Raw genomic sequence first — 18,745 nt, 5'->3', positions numbered from 1 at the left:
TATTTAAGTATTAGTTGTGTTGTTCTATGTTTATTATCTCAAAAAAAAAAAGAGAAAGCACAATGTGGAAATTAATGTATGCTCTTGGGTTTCAAAATTCCAAGCCTTGAAGGACCTAGGGCATAAACAATAAATTTTGAAAAACAGATGGAGAGACAACTACATTACTTCAATGTTAAATCAAAACTATCAGAAATAAATTAAGTCTTAAACTCAGAACCCTGACTTAGCCCCGTCCCAGGACCCATTTATATACGGGAGTTAAATGAGAGGAAACTGAGAACAATAGGACATTGGAAGTTCTGCTTATTCCAGACCAGAGAAAGTCTGTTGGTAACCTTTCCAGCAAAATAGCTAGGGTCTAGACTTCCTCTTTGCCCAGGCTTCAGGCATAGCATATGGAAAATATGTTAATGTATGCAGCCTTGAGATGGCCCCCAAGCATCCACACCACCTAGTATCAGGTCTTTGAGAAATCCCATCCAGTTAAATGTAGGTTGGTCCAGGTAACGTCCTTATATACATACAATTTGGTGAAATTAATAGGATGACATTTTAGAGACTATCGTTTCCATCTGGACAGAATCCACCTTTCTTGGAGACTTCACTTTGGAGGAGGGATGGTGCATGTTATGAGTGGTATTATGTAGAAACCCACATGAAAACTAACTGGTCTCTGTTTAATGTCAAGTGAGGACTAAAGTCTACCAACAGCCATGTGAGGTAGCTTGAGATAACTGAAGCCCTGGATGACACCTTCTTGCAACCTTGAGACAGCCCATGAACCAGAGAATCAACTATGGCTAAATTCTTGACCATTAGTAATATAATATAGGTGTCACTTTTATCCACTACGTTTTGAAGCATTTTTTTTTACAGTAAACAACAAAAAATTCATAGAGTGTTCATTACGAGAAGAAAGAATTGAGAATGCTACTCATCCCAATATAGAGAGAGTAGAATGGTATTTCCTTTATCTGTGAACAGCTCTCAGGAAGAAAGGGTCTTAAAAAGCCACATAAAATTTCATTTAGACTCAAAGTGATATGAGTGCAATGAAAGAAGCCAAATATTTTCTGGACCCTTGAGAGGGGACTGACATTTACTGAGAGGATGCTGAAACTTCAAAAGCTGTGCATAAATTATTTTGACACACACACATTTACAAAAATGGATTGCTATATGATAAAATGCACATCTCAAAGGATTCAGCATGGTGGAATAACAAATCACAGACAGTACTCCTCCACCACAGACTATGATGTGCAGAGTACTTGAATACCCCAGCTTCCTCTTCAAATAACTCAGAAAGAATTGAAGTGTCTCACATTAAATTTCCAGCAGGAAGTCTCAAAATGTAATTCAAGGTGATCAAACAAATGAATATATAAATTTAATTTATGTTTCACAGACACTCAAATTTCTTGTCTGAGATTCAAGCTATGATAATAAAACAATGTTTTCCTCCTGTGATTTGTAAACATAACCAATCCTGTTAATATTTCAATGACATTGAATTTCTTTACATTATCAAATATCTTTATCTTTGTTTACATTTGAAGTTATCAATTCAAATTCCCCAAATAATAATAACACAATTACAAAATAACTTTAAATAAGTTAAACAAGGAAAATAGATGACTTTTATTTTTAAAAGTGCTACTTTAAATAAAATTTTATTAACATGATTTTAGGTTCATATGCAATTATAAGAAATATAATCTTGTGTATTTTTTTATTGAGTTTCCCCTAAATTTCATGTTACAAGGGTACAGTACTATATCACAACCAAGAGACTGACTTTGATACAATCCACTAATCTTATTCCTGTTTTTTCAGTTTTGCTAGTATTTTCTCTATTGTTTATTTGTGCCTGTGTATTTGGCTTTAGAGACTTTTATTAAATGTACACAAATTAATGTATTCACAACCATAGTCAATATATGTTCCCACTGTTATAACAAGCCGCTTCAGAAAAATTCAAACAAAAGACAGTTTTATTTACCTGGCCAGAGGCTATAACCCACCCACAGAGACTGAAGCTCTATGGGAGAACAGCAATTTCTGGGCCTGTGTCTTGAGAAGTTTAGAATGAAAACTACAGTTCAGAGACTGTCTTTAGTGTCATGTAAACAAGCCAATCACAGTAGCTAAAAGAGTAGTTAGCAGAACCTGAGAGCCCTAAGCAGGATAGAAGCTAAAAAAGCAGTTAGCTTGAGCAACTTAGACAACAGCATCTTGGGTCCTAGCAGGTGTTAGACAACCGTATCCCAAATTCAAGCAGGAGGTTAGTGGGGGCAAGACTCTACTTAAATTTTGTGGGGTACAAAGTACAGAAAACGATTTTTTTTTTAAATAAGAAACAGCTTTCATTTCAGTTTCTCGGAAACAGCTCTTGTAACAGTTTTTTTTTTTTTTTAATAGAAGGTGGCAAAATAGAGTCTTAGGCCTGTCCATGACAGTTCTTGTTTATAATTGTCTTATCTCACTTGTCAAAATCTTATATTTATAATCTATATTTTTACTAATCTATAACCCATAACTTACACTCTTACTGATTTTATTGATTAGTTCATCCCGCAACACCACCAGCTATGCATTTTTTCAATCAAACCAAAATCAAATTTAATGGTCTTCAATGCAAAAGTAAAAATAAACAACAAACACAAATAAAGCAAAATAAAATTAATAGAACAGAGCAACCCAAAATGTCAAGGCAGTTATAAAGAGAATTTTGAGGGTTAATGTTTAAAACTACAAATCAAAGGGTTTTGTTGATAGATAACTGGCAATAAGTACTTTCCTGCTGAGTGTTCTCATGAAAGCAAAATTCCAAAACAAAATCCCACTGAGAAAGAAGTCTAACAGTTACAAGGAGGGATGTGTGAAATACAATGCTCAAATGTTTATGTGTTAATAAAAGAAATAGAGATATCTTATGCATTCAAGCTATGCTAAATGCTCCTGGAAACTTGGAGAAATCACTGTGAGCAAGAGTGTCCGATGTGTGGGACACTGTGCATGAAAATGTGTGGACAGAAATTTGGGATGTCGGAGGACCTGCACATCTTCAGGCATGCCTAGAGCTCAGGACTGCCTGAAATATACTGAAGTTTCCCTGAAACTCTTACATCCATTCCCATTGGTGCCCAGGCTTATGAAACACCTTCGTGTCTTCCTCTGGATCCAGCCTGGCCTGATATGTGCATCCCTCCCCTTCCTGGGAGTGGCCCATGTCAGACTGTACCACTGCCACTCCCAAGACCACTCTGCAGAGCCTAAGACTGAGTAATTAGGAAATGGCAGTGGGAACCCCTTTGGCAAACAATTTGCTGTCAACCAAAGCATACATTGCTTAAAGTGTTGAAGCAGTTGAGAAAATGCACACTTGGCATCTAACATCTTTAGATTAAAAACTAATCTAATTTTAAAAAAATCCAGTTTGTGGAGACTTTAAATAAAAGGAGTGTTAGTCTTAGAAGTAAAGCATGCTTCAGTTTTCCCACCATCCAGGGGGACTGGTTAGTCAACACAGTCTACTTAGGTTTCTGCTTAAGTTCTATTTTAAAGAAAATCACTCGAGACGCTTAAAATTGGTTAACATCATGGGGGTTTCAAACAGTTTAACATATCAGTTCCATCCCAGAGTATAGGTGAAAACTGGCACAAAATGAGTTGTACACTAACAAAAACGTTACAATTTCTTCTCTCTTAATTATTTACTCTGCACAAAAAAGAAAAAGAACAAAACAAAACAAAAACATGGGTTTATTATTTGTAGGACTTGGTTGGTTTTGAAGGAAACTTGTAAGATTTTATCCCCCAGGTGGTAGCCATTCAGACTTGCTATGGCCATTGTAGCTTCTTCACAGTTTGTCATGGTAACAAAACCAAACCCTTTGTACTTATTGGTGTTGAAATTGCAAATGAGTTTGACATTGATGACTATGGCAAAGGGGCCAGACATCTGCCAGAGGATCCCCTCATCAGGGATTCCCCAGGGTTGCAGATGGAGATGCCTTTCCTGGGACATTAGCAATAGAAAACCTACTCATGTGATCTATACCCCTCAGGATGACCTGAACTTTTGCACCTGGTGATGCACTGGGCCATGGAACCACCTTGCAAGTGGAGAACAGCTGTGAGAGCAGGGCCACATTTTTGTTCTGATTGGAACTGGCTGCAGACTTCTTCAATGTAATGGGCTCCAAGGAACCTGGAGGTTTGTGACCACTGAAACTGGTAATTGCCTCTTCTGCTTCCGACCATTTGTCAAACTGGATAGATGCAATTCCTCTGGATAAATAAACCTGTGGTCTGATCCACAAGGCCCCAGGAGTTGATGATTTGGCTGAATCTAGAGAACATATCCTCCACATCCTTCCAGGTCATGGTTGTATTGATGGACAAGTTGGATTCTTTGTTGACTTCTAAGCTTCGGCGAGCATATGATACCCCAATAGTTTTTGACTGAAGTCTCAGACCATTCAGCATGCTTATCGACCCTGGTCAGTCCTTGGCAGTCATGAGAATCACAAAACCATAGCCCAAGGTGTGCCCTGCTACTTTATCCTGAATAAGTTTTACAGATTCAACTTCACCAATGTTGCTGAATAGATTTTGCAACTTGTCCTGGTTCATATTCTGAAAATCACTCATTTTCTCAATGTTGTCCCTTCAGTCTTTGGCCATGTACTCTTCACAACCATTAGACATTGTATTTCTTAAAAACATGGATACAGGCTGGTACTAAAGGCCCCACTCTGCCTATTCTTCTCAGTTATTGTAGTTGAAGTACCCAATGACATCTCTTCCTGGTTTTTATTTGCATTTCCCTGATAGCTAATGATCCAGAACATTCTTTCATATGTGTGTGTGTGTGTGTGTGTTTAACCATCTAGTTTCTTAAGTGAAAGATATTCTCTCATCTCTTTTGCTCATTTTTTAAAAAATAACTTTATTTAATTTATTTATTTTCATGTGGTTCTGAGGATCGAACCCAGGTGCCTCATACTTGTGAGACAAGCACTCTGCTATTGAACCATAATATTTTTGTTTGTTTGTTTACTGTGGAGTTTTGAGAATCTTTATATATTGTAACCACTAATCCTATGTTGAATACCTAACTTGTAAATATTTCTCCAAGTTTGCAGCTTGTCTTTTCATCGACTTTCCATGGTCTTTCTTTGTGTTGTTGGAGCAATCTGGTGAAGGAATGAGTTTGTGAGGGCTGTCTTATCTTGTTAGGTCTAGATGGGAAGTGAGAGGCCTTGGTGGTCTCCTTCTGGGAGTGACACAAGACATCCTGCTGCTGCATGCCTCTTTCAGTCTTGACTCTCAAATCAGTTTGCCTTCCTCTTCAAAACTCCCACCGGACTCCTTGAACTGCTTCTTGCACTACTTCCAGAATTACAGTTGTATTTTGTGAGGAAAAACAGAGAAACTATCCATAATATCTTGTCTGCCTGGAATTGTAAGCACAATTAGAACGTAAAATGTGAACCGAAAATTGGATGCTATTGCTAATATTGGAGGAGCAAATTCAATATCAAGCAGACTTCATACTTCAAGTAAATGTATACACTTAATGGATTTTCAACCAGCTTATTTGGGGAGATGATGGGAAAAGAAGAAAACTAAATGTAAATTTTATATGAAAAGTAAATTTGCAAAGGCAATCAATAAAATATTAAAAAGAAAAAAATCAATGAAAACAACCTCATTAAACATTAACACTTACTACAAAACTATAAAAATTGTTTTCTAAGTTTAAATTGACAAAGGATGGTAGAATAATCAGAAAAACAATAGGAAACAAATGAGAGCTTTCATAATGCAGATGATTTTTAGTCAAATAGAAAAATATTGCTTAATAAATTATATTTGCATATGAGTTAACTTAAAAAATAAATGTATTTCTTTATATGATTCTGTATGCAAAATGCATTTTTAAGAATTACAGGGGAAATGTCTTAATGAAGAAAAAATTTTTAAAAGAACATAAGTATTAGAATAAATTTTCTGAAAAGACTCAGAAGCAAAGATATAATTAGAGTCATCTGGTTATTTTATATTGTGAAAGGACCCTTTAAACAAAGTAAATAGACAATGATGGGTTGGCAGAAAATGTTTTGTCTGAGAGAAAAAATATTGACATACAACAAATATTCAAAAATATTTGAAAAGCCTGTTGAAAAACTTTAGCCCATTTTAAAGGTCCAAGAAACCTGAATCAATAGAAGATTAAATGCAAATAGTTAATAAATATAAACAATTTCCAACTTTGCTTATTAAGTCCAGGATTAATGACATTAAAATAGAATCATAACCAGTAATAGCAACATCAACTCCTACTTCCAGAATTACTAGGATCTAGACCCTCATGTGACACTTTTCCATGAGATAACATACATGCTGCTGAAAATTCTAATATGCCCAAAGCTTCTGAGAATACAAAAACACAGCATCAGTAAATATTGAATGGCGGGGGCAGAAAAACGTGTGGGTTGTGTCCAGAAGAAACAAACAAGCAGTATTTGAAATGAAACATTTTAGAGCACATAATACTTTTAAGAAAGCCTTTCACCCAAACCAGTCTTTCACTGCTAAAACCTCATCCAGAGGAATGGAAGAAGCTAAGTGGAAGTTGTCTCCACTTAGCACTGTTTGCAAACAAATAAACCTACCTCCTTTGTTCTTAATATTAGTTACACACAACTCTGGGATCCAATGGTTTGGGGAGAACTTTTCCTGCCAACATGAGATTGAAGAACAATTTCTATTTTGTAACTGATGAATTACTTGCTTGTTAGATAATGACATGCTACTTGCATATTAAAGAAAAAAAATAACACTGAGTGAGATCCCCACCCTTACCTAAGATATATGTATATATGACATTATTATATGTATTAAAACATCCAAAATTTATCTGTAGTCTTGAGCGGCTGTAATATTAACATTGTAATTGTAATATTAACACCTTCCTAACAATATATTGGAAACAGTTTAAAATTATAACCTGAATAGAGTCTGCTATGACTAATGCAAATTGCATAACAACCTGATTGGAAATGCTATTAATATTTTTTTTTCCTTTTAGGGGAACAGGGAAAAAACTCAAATAGCTACAAGAAATAAAAAAGCACTACATATATATAATTACACAGATATGATTATCAGAATTCTAGATCAGACTGGAAACTCTAAAATGCTACTTGTGTTCTGAAGTATAAAATATGATCAAGGTCTTCAGGTACCCAGTCAAATACTACATTGGAAGACTAACATAGTAGATTTGTAAATTTTAGATTACAGAAATAATCTTTTTTTATTTTTTAAGACTTAGGGAATAAAGCAGAACTTGTTTGTTTAAAAAAAGAACAGCTAATATTTACAATGAATTTTATACTTTCTAATTACTATCCTAGGAATCACTTTACATCCATTTATTGATTTAATCCTTCTCATTGTATGAGACGTTAATTCACTATTCTGTTCACTTTATACATTTGGAAACTGAGATTTAGAATGATCAACTTTCCCAAATCCTAAATATAATTATCAGAATATAAAGGGACATAGGTGAGCTGAGAAACTATAGTGACATTTTTGCTATTGGACCTAAATATTCTTTTTTAACTGAATAGGTAAAAATTCAATGTTTGATAGAACAAAATTTTAGAAGTTAATGGGATACTCAGAAGATGCTAGTATGTAATTTGATCATATGTATGTATTATAGGTTTTGTTTGTCGTATGTATAAATAGAATTATATTGTGGACTTCATTATTCAATTCACACATGATTTCAAAATGACTTTTTCTTCTCTATTTTTTTTTTGTCCATAGAGCTACTTAAGTATCAGTGATCTCCTAAACCTTTCTTAGTAATAGATGCCTTTAAAAATAGTCATAAAGTCATTAATCTTTTCAAAAGCACCTAATATGCAAATGTAATCATAGTCCCATGTTGATACAACTGCAAATGGCTTCCTGGTCTCCTAATGTTTCTTACAGGTTAAAAAAAAATTCTATTTTTTTTCTCAATCACATAAGTCAAGTAATTCAAGTCATCAAATTTGTACATTTCCCACTGAATATCTGTTTGATTTGTTTATTGGATAACCTCTCATCTCCCTGGTGTGGATAAAGTTATGAAAGGTCTAAATTCCTTATTTGGTTGTCTTAACTGATGTTCTTCACTGACTTTGGCCCTCAATGTTCACAATAATGAATTCATTAAATGATAGTATTCTTCCCTTAATTTTATAGGTCTTAAAACATACTTCTTACATAATATTCATATGAATAAGTGATGATAATTATGACCTGAGCAAAGATTAATATTATTACTTAAAAAGTGTCAAGGGGAAACCCTTTTGTTGCTGCATTTAAGCAAAAAAAAAAATGACTTCTCTCATCAGAAAAGGTTTGTAAATAGGACTGTCATGGTCTCTTGGAAGGCAGATGCTGGTCAGGGCAAAGAAGACCCAAATGGCTCAACAGAAAGAACTGAAGCTTCATGCAGATGTGCTTGAGGTTGACCAAAAGGTGGTGTGCCTAACTGGAAACATCTAATAAAAGAAAGGAAAGTCATCCTTATAAATCAATTTTAAAAGACACTGCTGAAACCTTTATGTTTGTGTTTGGTAGGCTGAAAATTTTTCAATCTGTGAAGACCTATCCTAATGCAGCAGAGCAACAATTACAGTCAACCAGTCAGAATAACCCTGCAAATAGAAGTGTGTTGAAACCACAGCAATAGAACTTGTTTACTTCAGTGAAACATTGTTGGATTTTCCTGTTAAGTTCCTAATTACACAAAGAGTTGAAATCATGCAACTAATAAACACATTAAATGAAGATAATGTGCTATGATGTAAATACAAAGGAAATTCCTCTTTTGAGAGAGAGGAGCAATTATTTTAAAACATAGAAAGAAATTCTGAGGATCAGAAACGAGCAATGATAAAACTAATATTGTTTGAAGCTATGTAGGTGACAAAAACTGTAATAAAAAAAGCCACTTGTGTATACTTTCCACATTACTAACTAAAGCACTAGGTTTCTGTACTTTGTTTTGTTGTCTGTAAGTTTTAAAAAAATAAAAATAAAATTAATCCAATATTTTCCTGTGATTTCTATGGGCTCTATTGTGTCACCCCAGAGAACAAAGGTTTTGCTGAGATATCTAAACTTCTGTGTCAAACTTTTCTGTGAAAGAACATTCTGTGATTGGAAAATTAGTACTCAGGGAATGCGCAGAGGGCATCCTTTGATTCATTTTGCCTAACATCAATTTTCTTCTTCTGTAAGACTTCCATATCGACTCTTACCCCGCTCTACACATATTTCTTTAGAGGAGCTACTTCCCCCTATTATGGTCTATGTCACCCTAGGAGGACTTCCAATCACAGGGCTGTACCTATCTGCCATGGTGAATAGTTCTAAGGACTGGATTTATGGCAAAAACCATGCTGTTCTCTCACAGTATGGGAAGAGTTTGTCCTCTCTGTAATTGCTAAACTGTAGTTATGTAAACTTGTGGTTGGCTGTATATATCTTCTCCCCTCTTCCTACTCCCTGTAGAGTTAAGTTAATACAGAGTTACTAAACAGAAAGAGCATTTTTTTAACCCTTAATCCTAGTTGTTCTGAGTTATAGGAATTAATAAATCTTCTTTTTGTCTCAATTGGCTTTCTACCAGTTTTAAGAAGAAAGGTGGAAAGAAGAAGGAGATTTGAAATTGAATTGCATGCTTTTTGTAACTCTCAGGGACACAGTGATAGGCTAGTGAATATACATAATAGTTTCCTATTTAACATGCAAACACTCAACAACAATAATAGCACTTGGGAAATATATTAGATCCAGATAAAAACTGCAACAAAAACTAAACTTCGTTAATAAACTCTTAACAAAGTAAAAGTTAACTACCACTTATCTGGCTTCATGTATTTCATTTCCACAAAGACAATATTTCATAAATCCTGAGGAATCTCAACCAGCTTCTAGCACTCTGCAAAAACTGAAAATGAACTCAATGAAATGTTCACTGGTGTTATCTTATCCTCTGTGTTTATTATTAAAGGAGAGCCTGTTGGAGCAGAACATCTTACTAATTATTCAAAGATGTAAAGTTGGAAAGAACTCAAGGAATCTTTGAGTCATTCTAGCTAGAAAACTTTTAAATCAAACATCCAGATTTGGTTGTCTGCCAAAAGTCACCGCCGCGAAGAATCTTACAAGTCTGTGTAACTCAGGTTCCACTCAGAGCTTTGCCACCTTTCGAGACTTCAGGAACGTGCATTAGGATGATGTTTCCTCTTTATTTGTGATGTTTACCCCTGAGTAAGAACATTTTCCATGATGGCTTGGTTTTCTCTGTCCATGTGCCTTTGGTAACAGTTATGCTCCGAGACTAGAGACCCTTTGTAATGAATGGATCTGGCCCAATGGACACACTCAGTAAATTTTTGTATCATAAATACATCAAACTGATTTGTTTTTAATTAATTTCTCTAGCAGAAAACATTGAATTTCTGGTGTCATCATTTTTTTTCTCTAAAATTAAATGCTATAACTAAAATGCATCTTCTTGCTAATCACTTGTTTTGTTAAGATAACATGCTTAGGGCGGAGGCTATAGCTCAGTTAGTAGAGTGCTTACCTCACATGCATGATGCCCTTGGGTTCAATCCCCAGCACCACAGGAGAAAAAAAAAAAAAAAAAGATAACATGCTAAAATTCAAGAATAGGTAGAGTGTTTCTTGAATACAATTGTACTATTCACCTACTATGAGTGATACACCATGTGAGAAGCTGGTAAAGCAAGATACAGAATAAGACAAAGATGAGGAGAAAGCTCAGCCTTTAGACAATAGGCAATCTTGAATTTTCATTACTTGCTCATTACATACACAGATATCTGCCCTGATCTAGATATACCCTATATGGCAAAGCAGAAGAAGAGTAATTTTAAAACATGGCCTAAGAATCAGTGTGATGGAATTATGCCCAAAGTTGAAGAGGCATGAGCTAGACATTTAGAATAAGTGGATCAACACTGATAAAGCCATAATTCTGAGGAAACATTATTATTGATATTGGGAATGTCAACAATTTATTTTCCTAAAATGTGACCATGACGGATCTTAACTTATTTTATTTGTGACAAAATGACATTTTTCATTATCCAACTCCATCCCACTTAGTACATGTACATTTTAAATTTTGATCAAAGAAGTAGAATGGTACATAGCTTTGTGTTTTGTTTCCTAGCACCCATACCTCCTTTACTATCCTTATATTCCTTAAGGAAACACAAAATTATTCCACTCTCTGTGTCTTTGGGTTAGAAATAGCATCTATATTATTTAGATATACAATATAGACCTGAGAAGAACTCCAGGTGATACCTCTACTTCATGCCTACAATAATACATTCTGAAATAAGCATGTGTCCCAAATCATCTCAATAAGAATAAGCCCCACATTTTGTTTGCTACTACAAATGCCTGGAACCTTCTTATCACCATAGTGCTTAAGAATAATGAAAGCCATACAGAATAAAGCACAAGCCACTTAGAGGAGAGTAAGAGAAAAACAGACAAACATGCACTGAAAGCCACAGAGAAAGCCAGAGATAAAGAGGGAGAGAACTTGTGATAATTGGTTGAGTCTCTGATTCTAAAGGTGCCCCCAAGACCTCTTCCAACATGCTTCTCAATTATGTGCTAAATCCCTTTGTTCATTTAAGTAAAATTTTTCTAAGGTTTTATGATTTACAACAATAAAAGCCCTACTTAAATCAGAGGGCCTTTTATTGTTAATAAGAAAAGCATGAAGAGGGTCTGGGGATCAGACTAAGATGGGCTCAAGATTTCGCAGGCTTCTCTTCCTTGGGTTATGAGATCATGGGAATACTAGCCAATCCTAAGCAAGGAAGACCAACATGGGTATATGCACAGTGATGCTTTCATTTCCTTTATACAAAGTGTCCCATCCAACCAGAGATTGATCAAGATATCAACCATTAAAATCTTGTGGCAAATAGAGTTGGTTTACCAGAGGAACTAGAAAGAATTACTTTAATATATAGATAATTTATATATTAAATAATAATTTATAAATAAAATATTTTTGAATAAATAAATTTTAATTTATTTTTGGCTAATTAGTACAACCTTAAAAATTTTACATATTTATGAAATATCATAAGATGTTTTGATATATGTACACACTTTTAATGTTCAAACCAGGGTAAATATATCTATCTCCTTGTTACAGTTTGCATTTTGCTTGTCCCCAAAGGTCTATGTTTTAAGGACTTGATCTTCAGTCTAAGGCACTATTTAGATGTGGTGGAACCTTTAAGAGGTGGGGCCTAGTGAGAGGGGAATGTTCCCTTGAGGGGAATGCTCTTCAATCTTGTTCTTCTCTTCCATTTTTGTTTCCAAATAGCTACTTCCACTATTTGTTCTTGATTATGATGTGCTGCTTTGCCTCAAGCAGCCATGGACTAAAACCTGTGAAACCATGAGAAAAAATAAAAATTTTCTCTTTATAAGTTCATTATCTTAGATATTTTGTCACAATGAGAGAAAGCTAACTGACTTTTCAAACATTTATCATTTCTTTATGGAGAAAACAATCCTTTCTTGTAGCTTTTTGAAATTTACAGTACATTATCATTATCTGTAGCTAATCTTCTCTGCTCAGTAAGCACATTGGATAGGCACACTTATCAATCATCTTAAGACAGTTTTGAGAGCTGAAGAGCACACTAGTAATAATAACACCAGGACAAAAGTGATAAATCCAGACTATGCCCCCCAAATCAAGGTATTTATTTTATATAAAAAGAGTGAAATTGGAGAGTGAAAAATAGTTTTTGTCCAAATGTCTCAAGTTAAAATCTTTTCTCTGCCTTTACATGATATGTGGCAAATCACTTTAGTATTCAGAATTTTTTTTCTCATATAAAAATGTATTAAATCTTATCTTAAATGGTTATTTTGAAACATATTAAAATGAATATATATATATATATATATATATATATATATATATATATATATATATACAGTTTAAAACTATGAATTTTCTTTTCTTTTTGGTTTTTTAAAATTAAATTTTCATAGAAAAAATGAAAATAAAAAGGACAAAATAGAGTTGAAGAGATAATAAAAGAAAATCAGAAGGAAAAATAGTGAGCCAGAGTGTCTAAGTACATGTAGCATTGAGTTTATTCATTGCTTGAGGGGCACAGAGAGGGCAGTTGGTCACCTTGAAAGATGAGGGCAGTACCTGGAGATAACATGGGTCCATCAGTATGTGTTGGCACAGATATGGTGAGTCTCTGCAGTAAGAGTGAGTTTGTAAGCATTTCCATCAGAGGAATTGAGAACTGGGGATCTGGCAATCTATCCAGTTTATTATCCAGGGTAAACTCTGAACTTATTTCTATTCACCTTTTAAAAAAATTATATTACCTTCTAAAAAATTATTGCAAGTATACCTCCAAGCTTTCTCTCTTCTGCTTAACTCATTAGAAACAACCTGGTGTAGAAATTCATTGGTCAGAGCTCAAAGATTCAGAGATCTTAGACACTAATCTCAGGTCAACCACCACAGAGTTTTGTGATCTTAAAATAAATCACCTGAAATCTCCTTTTCCTAAAATGAGGGACCACTATGTTGTAGTGCAGCTGTTGAGGGCAATAATAATAAACAGTTATGTATGAATTCAAAGGTTCATCCACCATATATCTGTGTATAATTAGCTACCTTACTATTTTTTTTCTAATGTACAAATTGAAGAGAACATTTACAACTATCACATCAAATTACTGGAACAATAGCGTAAGATACTCTGCTTACTATATTTATCATAACACTTGGTATATGCTAAGGGCTTGTGATAGACCCAACCTGATCTTTTCTTAAAATTGGGCATCTTGCCGCAAAACCATGAAAAGATAATTTCGGCTTTACTATAAATTACTGCAAATTCTGAACCTGCTTGGAATGCCTGCCCATGCCCTGAACTCACTCATGTCTGGTTTTCCCTGACCAGATAACAACCCTTTCCTAAACCTTAGTGACGCCTCATAAATTCTGGCCTTCCCTGGCCAGATAACGACCCTCTCTGAGTCTCTAAGATCTCCATAAATTCTGATGCCGGGGCCAGCAAAAATGTAAACTTGTGTTATGCTCCTCAGAGTGTTGTTATCTGTAACCCCCTTTGTGTAACTTTTGGGATATAAAACTGGGCCGCAAAGAAGCCTCGCCACTGTCCTTGGCTCCCAAGATTTTGATGGGCAAGGCAGCCAGGCCGGTCGAAATAATAAGCTTGCTTTAATTTGATTTTAATTGGAGTCAGTGGTCTTTTCTTGCGTCCTGGTCTAACACTTGATAGTTTTTTTTTTTTTTTTAATTCCCATGATGGCTTTAACCAGAATATTGTAATATTAAAACTCACTATAAAGATGTTACTTTAAAGTTTAATCAAATGAATTTTATATTTATAAAGATTGTATTTTCCAAAGATTATCACACTGATATACATCCTATCCCAAACATTCTTGAAAGAAAATATTAACATGCCAGTGTTAGAACCTGAGGTTCTCCCCTTTGTAACCGTGTAGACCAAAGCAGTACAGAAGCTTCATGACTTCAGAAAGACCTTGCATTTGGTCTCTTCTGAAGAAACTCTGTGGGAGTTCTGAGCCATCATATAACAAGCCTTGCTCCATGGATACACCACATGGAGAGATCACTTGAAGACAGAACTATCCAAGGAGACCCAGTTGCCCCAGTCCTCATCTATTGGGACGTCTAGCACCAATTGTCATACTTGACTGAAGAGCTTCAGATGACCTCAGCATCTGCCTTTGAATCACTCCATTTAATGCTATGAATCAGGCAAACTGTACCTGTGGAGTACAACTCAAATTGCAGATTCATGAGCAAATTAAATTATTGATACTTAAGCCACTAATGTTTGGAGTGATTTGTTATGCAGTCTTAGTAACTGGAATACCTAAGCACATAAAAAAGAATGATTTATATGGCCATTGACCTTACAGGAAAAAGTTTCACTTCCTATATTTAGAATTCTAATTCTTTACTTGTTGCCTTGACTATGTGATTCAGATGTGTGGACTCCATGACTCTGCACCTCTGTGGACAAACATCTAATTTTAGAGCAATCCTAATTAATTTTGAAGTAACACAAACAAACAAACAAAAACTAAAAAAAAAAAAAAAAACAAGGAGGGTTGGGGCTGTAGCTCAGTGGTAAAGCCTTTTCCTGGCATGTGTGAGGAAGTAGGTTTGATTCTCAGCACCACATAAAAATAAGTAAAGATACTGTTTGTTCATCTGTAATTTAAAAAAAATATATTAAACAACAACAACAACAACAACAACCAAGGAACAGCTCGCCTGCTTCTAAGTCTTCTCTGGGTCTTTATTCCAATGATTAGGCTTGACAATGAAAATGAGTGCACCATGAAAATATTAACTGCAATATATCAGAATGGCATATATCTTTAGTTTTTTCCTACATAGTTCTTTAGGCAAATGTTGTTTAGTCAAAGATCAAAACAAATAAAAAATTCTTTTCAAATACAACTGTTTTTATTTGCTGGAAAAAAATTTCCTGATGTGGTAAAATTATTATTTTAGATACATATATTGACTATTTGGGTTTTTCACATATATTATTAATATTGAAAAATTAATTCAAATTCAATATGAATTTAATAACTAATTATTCTAGATTAAAGAAACAAAAGACCAAGTATGCGTATTTAAATATTTATTCTTCTTGCTCTCACTCACCTCCTTTACCAAATCTATACTATTCTATGTACAAAGTCAAAAAGTTTTGCATGCATGATCCTTCTCTGGCATATAGGTCTCACTTCAAAGTAGATAATAGAAAAGAGATTATTAATATAAAATATGTGTTTTCCCTTTACTATTAAATTCTGCTACTAAGCACACATAATGAACACAAATTTAATGGAATATTTAAAGAATTAAAATTTAAAATGGGAGGACAAAATGCAAGTGCTTTGAAACAAACTTAAAAATTCATTTTAAATTAGAACTTGTCTCTTAGAAGAGTAGAGAGAGGGGATAATCAAATCTATTGCAGTATTCATTTAAAAACATTCTTATAAAGTTGTGGTTCAAAGTAAGACAAGTTAGGATATGTTGCAAACTAAGTCATATTAAGAAGGCTTTCCCATCTACTTCAGCTTGGTTTTTTACGAACTCTCAATTATGTTTATTATTTATTCTACAGCTATATATTTCTAAACATTTAATGCAGATTGTTGAAAATACTTCATATGCATACAAATTTGCTTGTAGATTATAGGATACACAACCATGGAACCATAGTATAGGGTACAAAAACCAAAATGATTAAAAAAAAAAGGAGGAGGAACCAACATTTAAATGGAGACCATGGAGAACTAAGGTTCAGGACTAAGTGAATAGGTACTGATGAAAAGAATTCAATCCAAGACTACAAAATAACAGCAATATAAATTAAGTCTTACAACTCTTGTGGCCCTGTGAAGAATTTTAAGTACAAGTATTGAAAACAGCCAGATATGGTGTATGGTGGTACATGCCAGAAACTGCAGCTACTCAGGAGGTGGAGCACTTGCCTAGGATGTGCAAAGTCATGGGTTCAATCAATCACCAGAACAAAAAAAAAAAAGAGAGAGAGAGAGCTAAAATTTGGATTTATTATAAACGATGTGAAATTAAAAAGTACACAATTTAGGAATCCAAAGCCAGGCAGCGCTTCTAATGTCAAAACAGATAAAAAAAAAAAGAGACTAATTTAAAGTTATTTAATATTGTTCAATCTCCTAACTGAGGAAAAAAAGAGGAAATGGGTAGGCATGGTGGCACATGCCTGAAGGATCTGAGAGTTCAAAGCCAGCCTCAGCAAAATCAAAGTGTTAAACCACTCAGTAAGACCCTGTCTCTAAATAAAATACAAAATAGGGCTGAGAATGTGGCTCAGTGGTTGAATACCCCTGAGTTCAATTCCAAAAAAAAAAAAAAAGAGGAAGTGTAACATTTCACAATGTAGCTCATGGTACACCATGAACCATTTCACTCCAATCATTCATATGTTCTATTTGTAAAAAAAAAAAAAATGAAAATTGCAAACCTGGATCAGAACAATTTAAAATGGGCAAATTTTTGGCACTTTATAATAATTTGATCAGTTAGCCAGTGAAATTTTATCAGGAGGCTCACCTATACTTATAAAGGGGTTTGACTTAATCTGTGCTCACCAGAATCTGGGAGTGACTGTAGGACTGTTTTAATTTTTTTAAGCATTGGTCCATCTGTGACTATTGAGAAGAACCATTGTCCTTGAGAGCCTTTTGACAATTTTGATGAAACCCTGATTTCAGTGATGTCCCCAAGCTGCTACCTAGTGACTAGTTTTGAAGGTACTGCAAAATCATTCCTTAACCACTAACTGATATATTTTTTTTTGCCAATTTCTTGATTTATAAAAGCATTAATACTGCAGAATTTCAACATATTTTCTCAGGAATTGTCTGATGCTCTTGTTCAACAAAGAATTATAACAGAAAAATTTAAACAGGCAAGAAATATTTCATTCAAGGGTATTGGGATAGAAAAAAGAGACTAGAACTCAGTTTGATTTCAGCTACCCTGAAATAAAGTGAGAGTGTTTTAAAACTCTCTGGAATGGAGGTTGTGGGGGAAAGCTTCCTAAGCCATTAGTATTTGCTAATTGGCCTTACCAAAGAAAAAGTAAACTTTGTTCTAGGTTCGAGACAGCAGGCAGTTTTACAACTTGGAGCAAGGCCAGCACCAAAGTTAGATTTCTGTGGCTCACCTAGACTGAGAAATAGATGCAGTATCTTCCTTGATGATTACATTTCAATGGGCTGGCTCCCAGGTCCTTGAGAAAGACATTCCAGGGTTATAAAATTGGCAGACAGCTTTTAAGAAGATTTACATCTCAAAGTAGCAGAGAAAGAATTTACAATGATTTTTTCTTTCTTCCTTTTTTTTTTTTTTTAAAGAAAAAGCTCTAAGAAAACGGAAGGTCAGGGCCTAGAGTCAGACAGAAGCCTGTGTAAAAGTTTAGACTAGCTGAGGGAAACATTAAGGCCTACTTGGTCACTCTCAAACTTTCAAAATACACTTCACTTTATTCATGTCATACTATACCTGTCAATTATAGAATCACTGGCTGCACCATGATGCCAATAAGATGTTACTATTTCAGCTAAAGCCTTCAAAGAATGATGACCATCAAGAGTCATCTATTCTTTAAACAGGAGGTCATAAAAAATTTATATTTTCACATTTAAAATAGATTTCCTTTCTGACTAGCAGTTTACATTTGTATTTTTCTGATAGTTATGAATTTTTAGTTGCTTTGCATTGAAATGAAAGATTTCTCAAAGACGTCTGAAATTGAGTGCACTAATGTACCCTAATTAATTGTTATTTTATTTATTTATCATAAACAAAAAAAGCAATCATTTTTCTTGACATTTTGTACAGAGCACCTATGTGCTCATGCATATTCCGCCTTGATCACAGTGTGTGATCTGCTTATTCATCAAAAAGAATTGTCCATTACCACACTTTGGAGACCATTACCCCTTTGAGTTCACTGTTTCTGGGCCTTTTTATTCACCCATTATCCACATTGCATTGTGC

General features: G+C 34.5%; 1 pseudogene; it reads right to left on the bottom strand.

Annotated features, from left to right (window-relative positions):
* Positions 1-3,715: 3,715 nt before the first annotated feature.
* On the bottom strand, positions 3,716-4,716 carry LOC124075955 (ELAV-like protein 1; annotated as a pseudogene).
* Positions 4,717-18,745: the final 14,029 nt, after the last annotated feature.

The sequence above is a fragment of the Marmota monax genome, unplaced genomic scaffold (assembly GCF_021218885.2).
Source record: "Marmota monax isolate L192 unplaced genomic scaffold, Marmota_monax_Labrador192_F-V1.1 WCK01_AAM20220418_F8-fsc00019, whole genome shotgun sequence".
Taxonomy (NCBI): Eukaryota; Metazoa; Chordata; class Mammalia; order Rodentia; family Sciuridae; genus Marmota; species Marmota monax.
The sequence above is the reverse complement of the archived record's forward strand: the minus strand, read 5'-3'. Positions and strand labels throughout refer to the sequence as shown.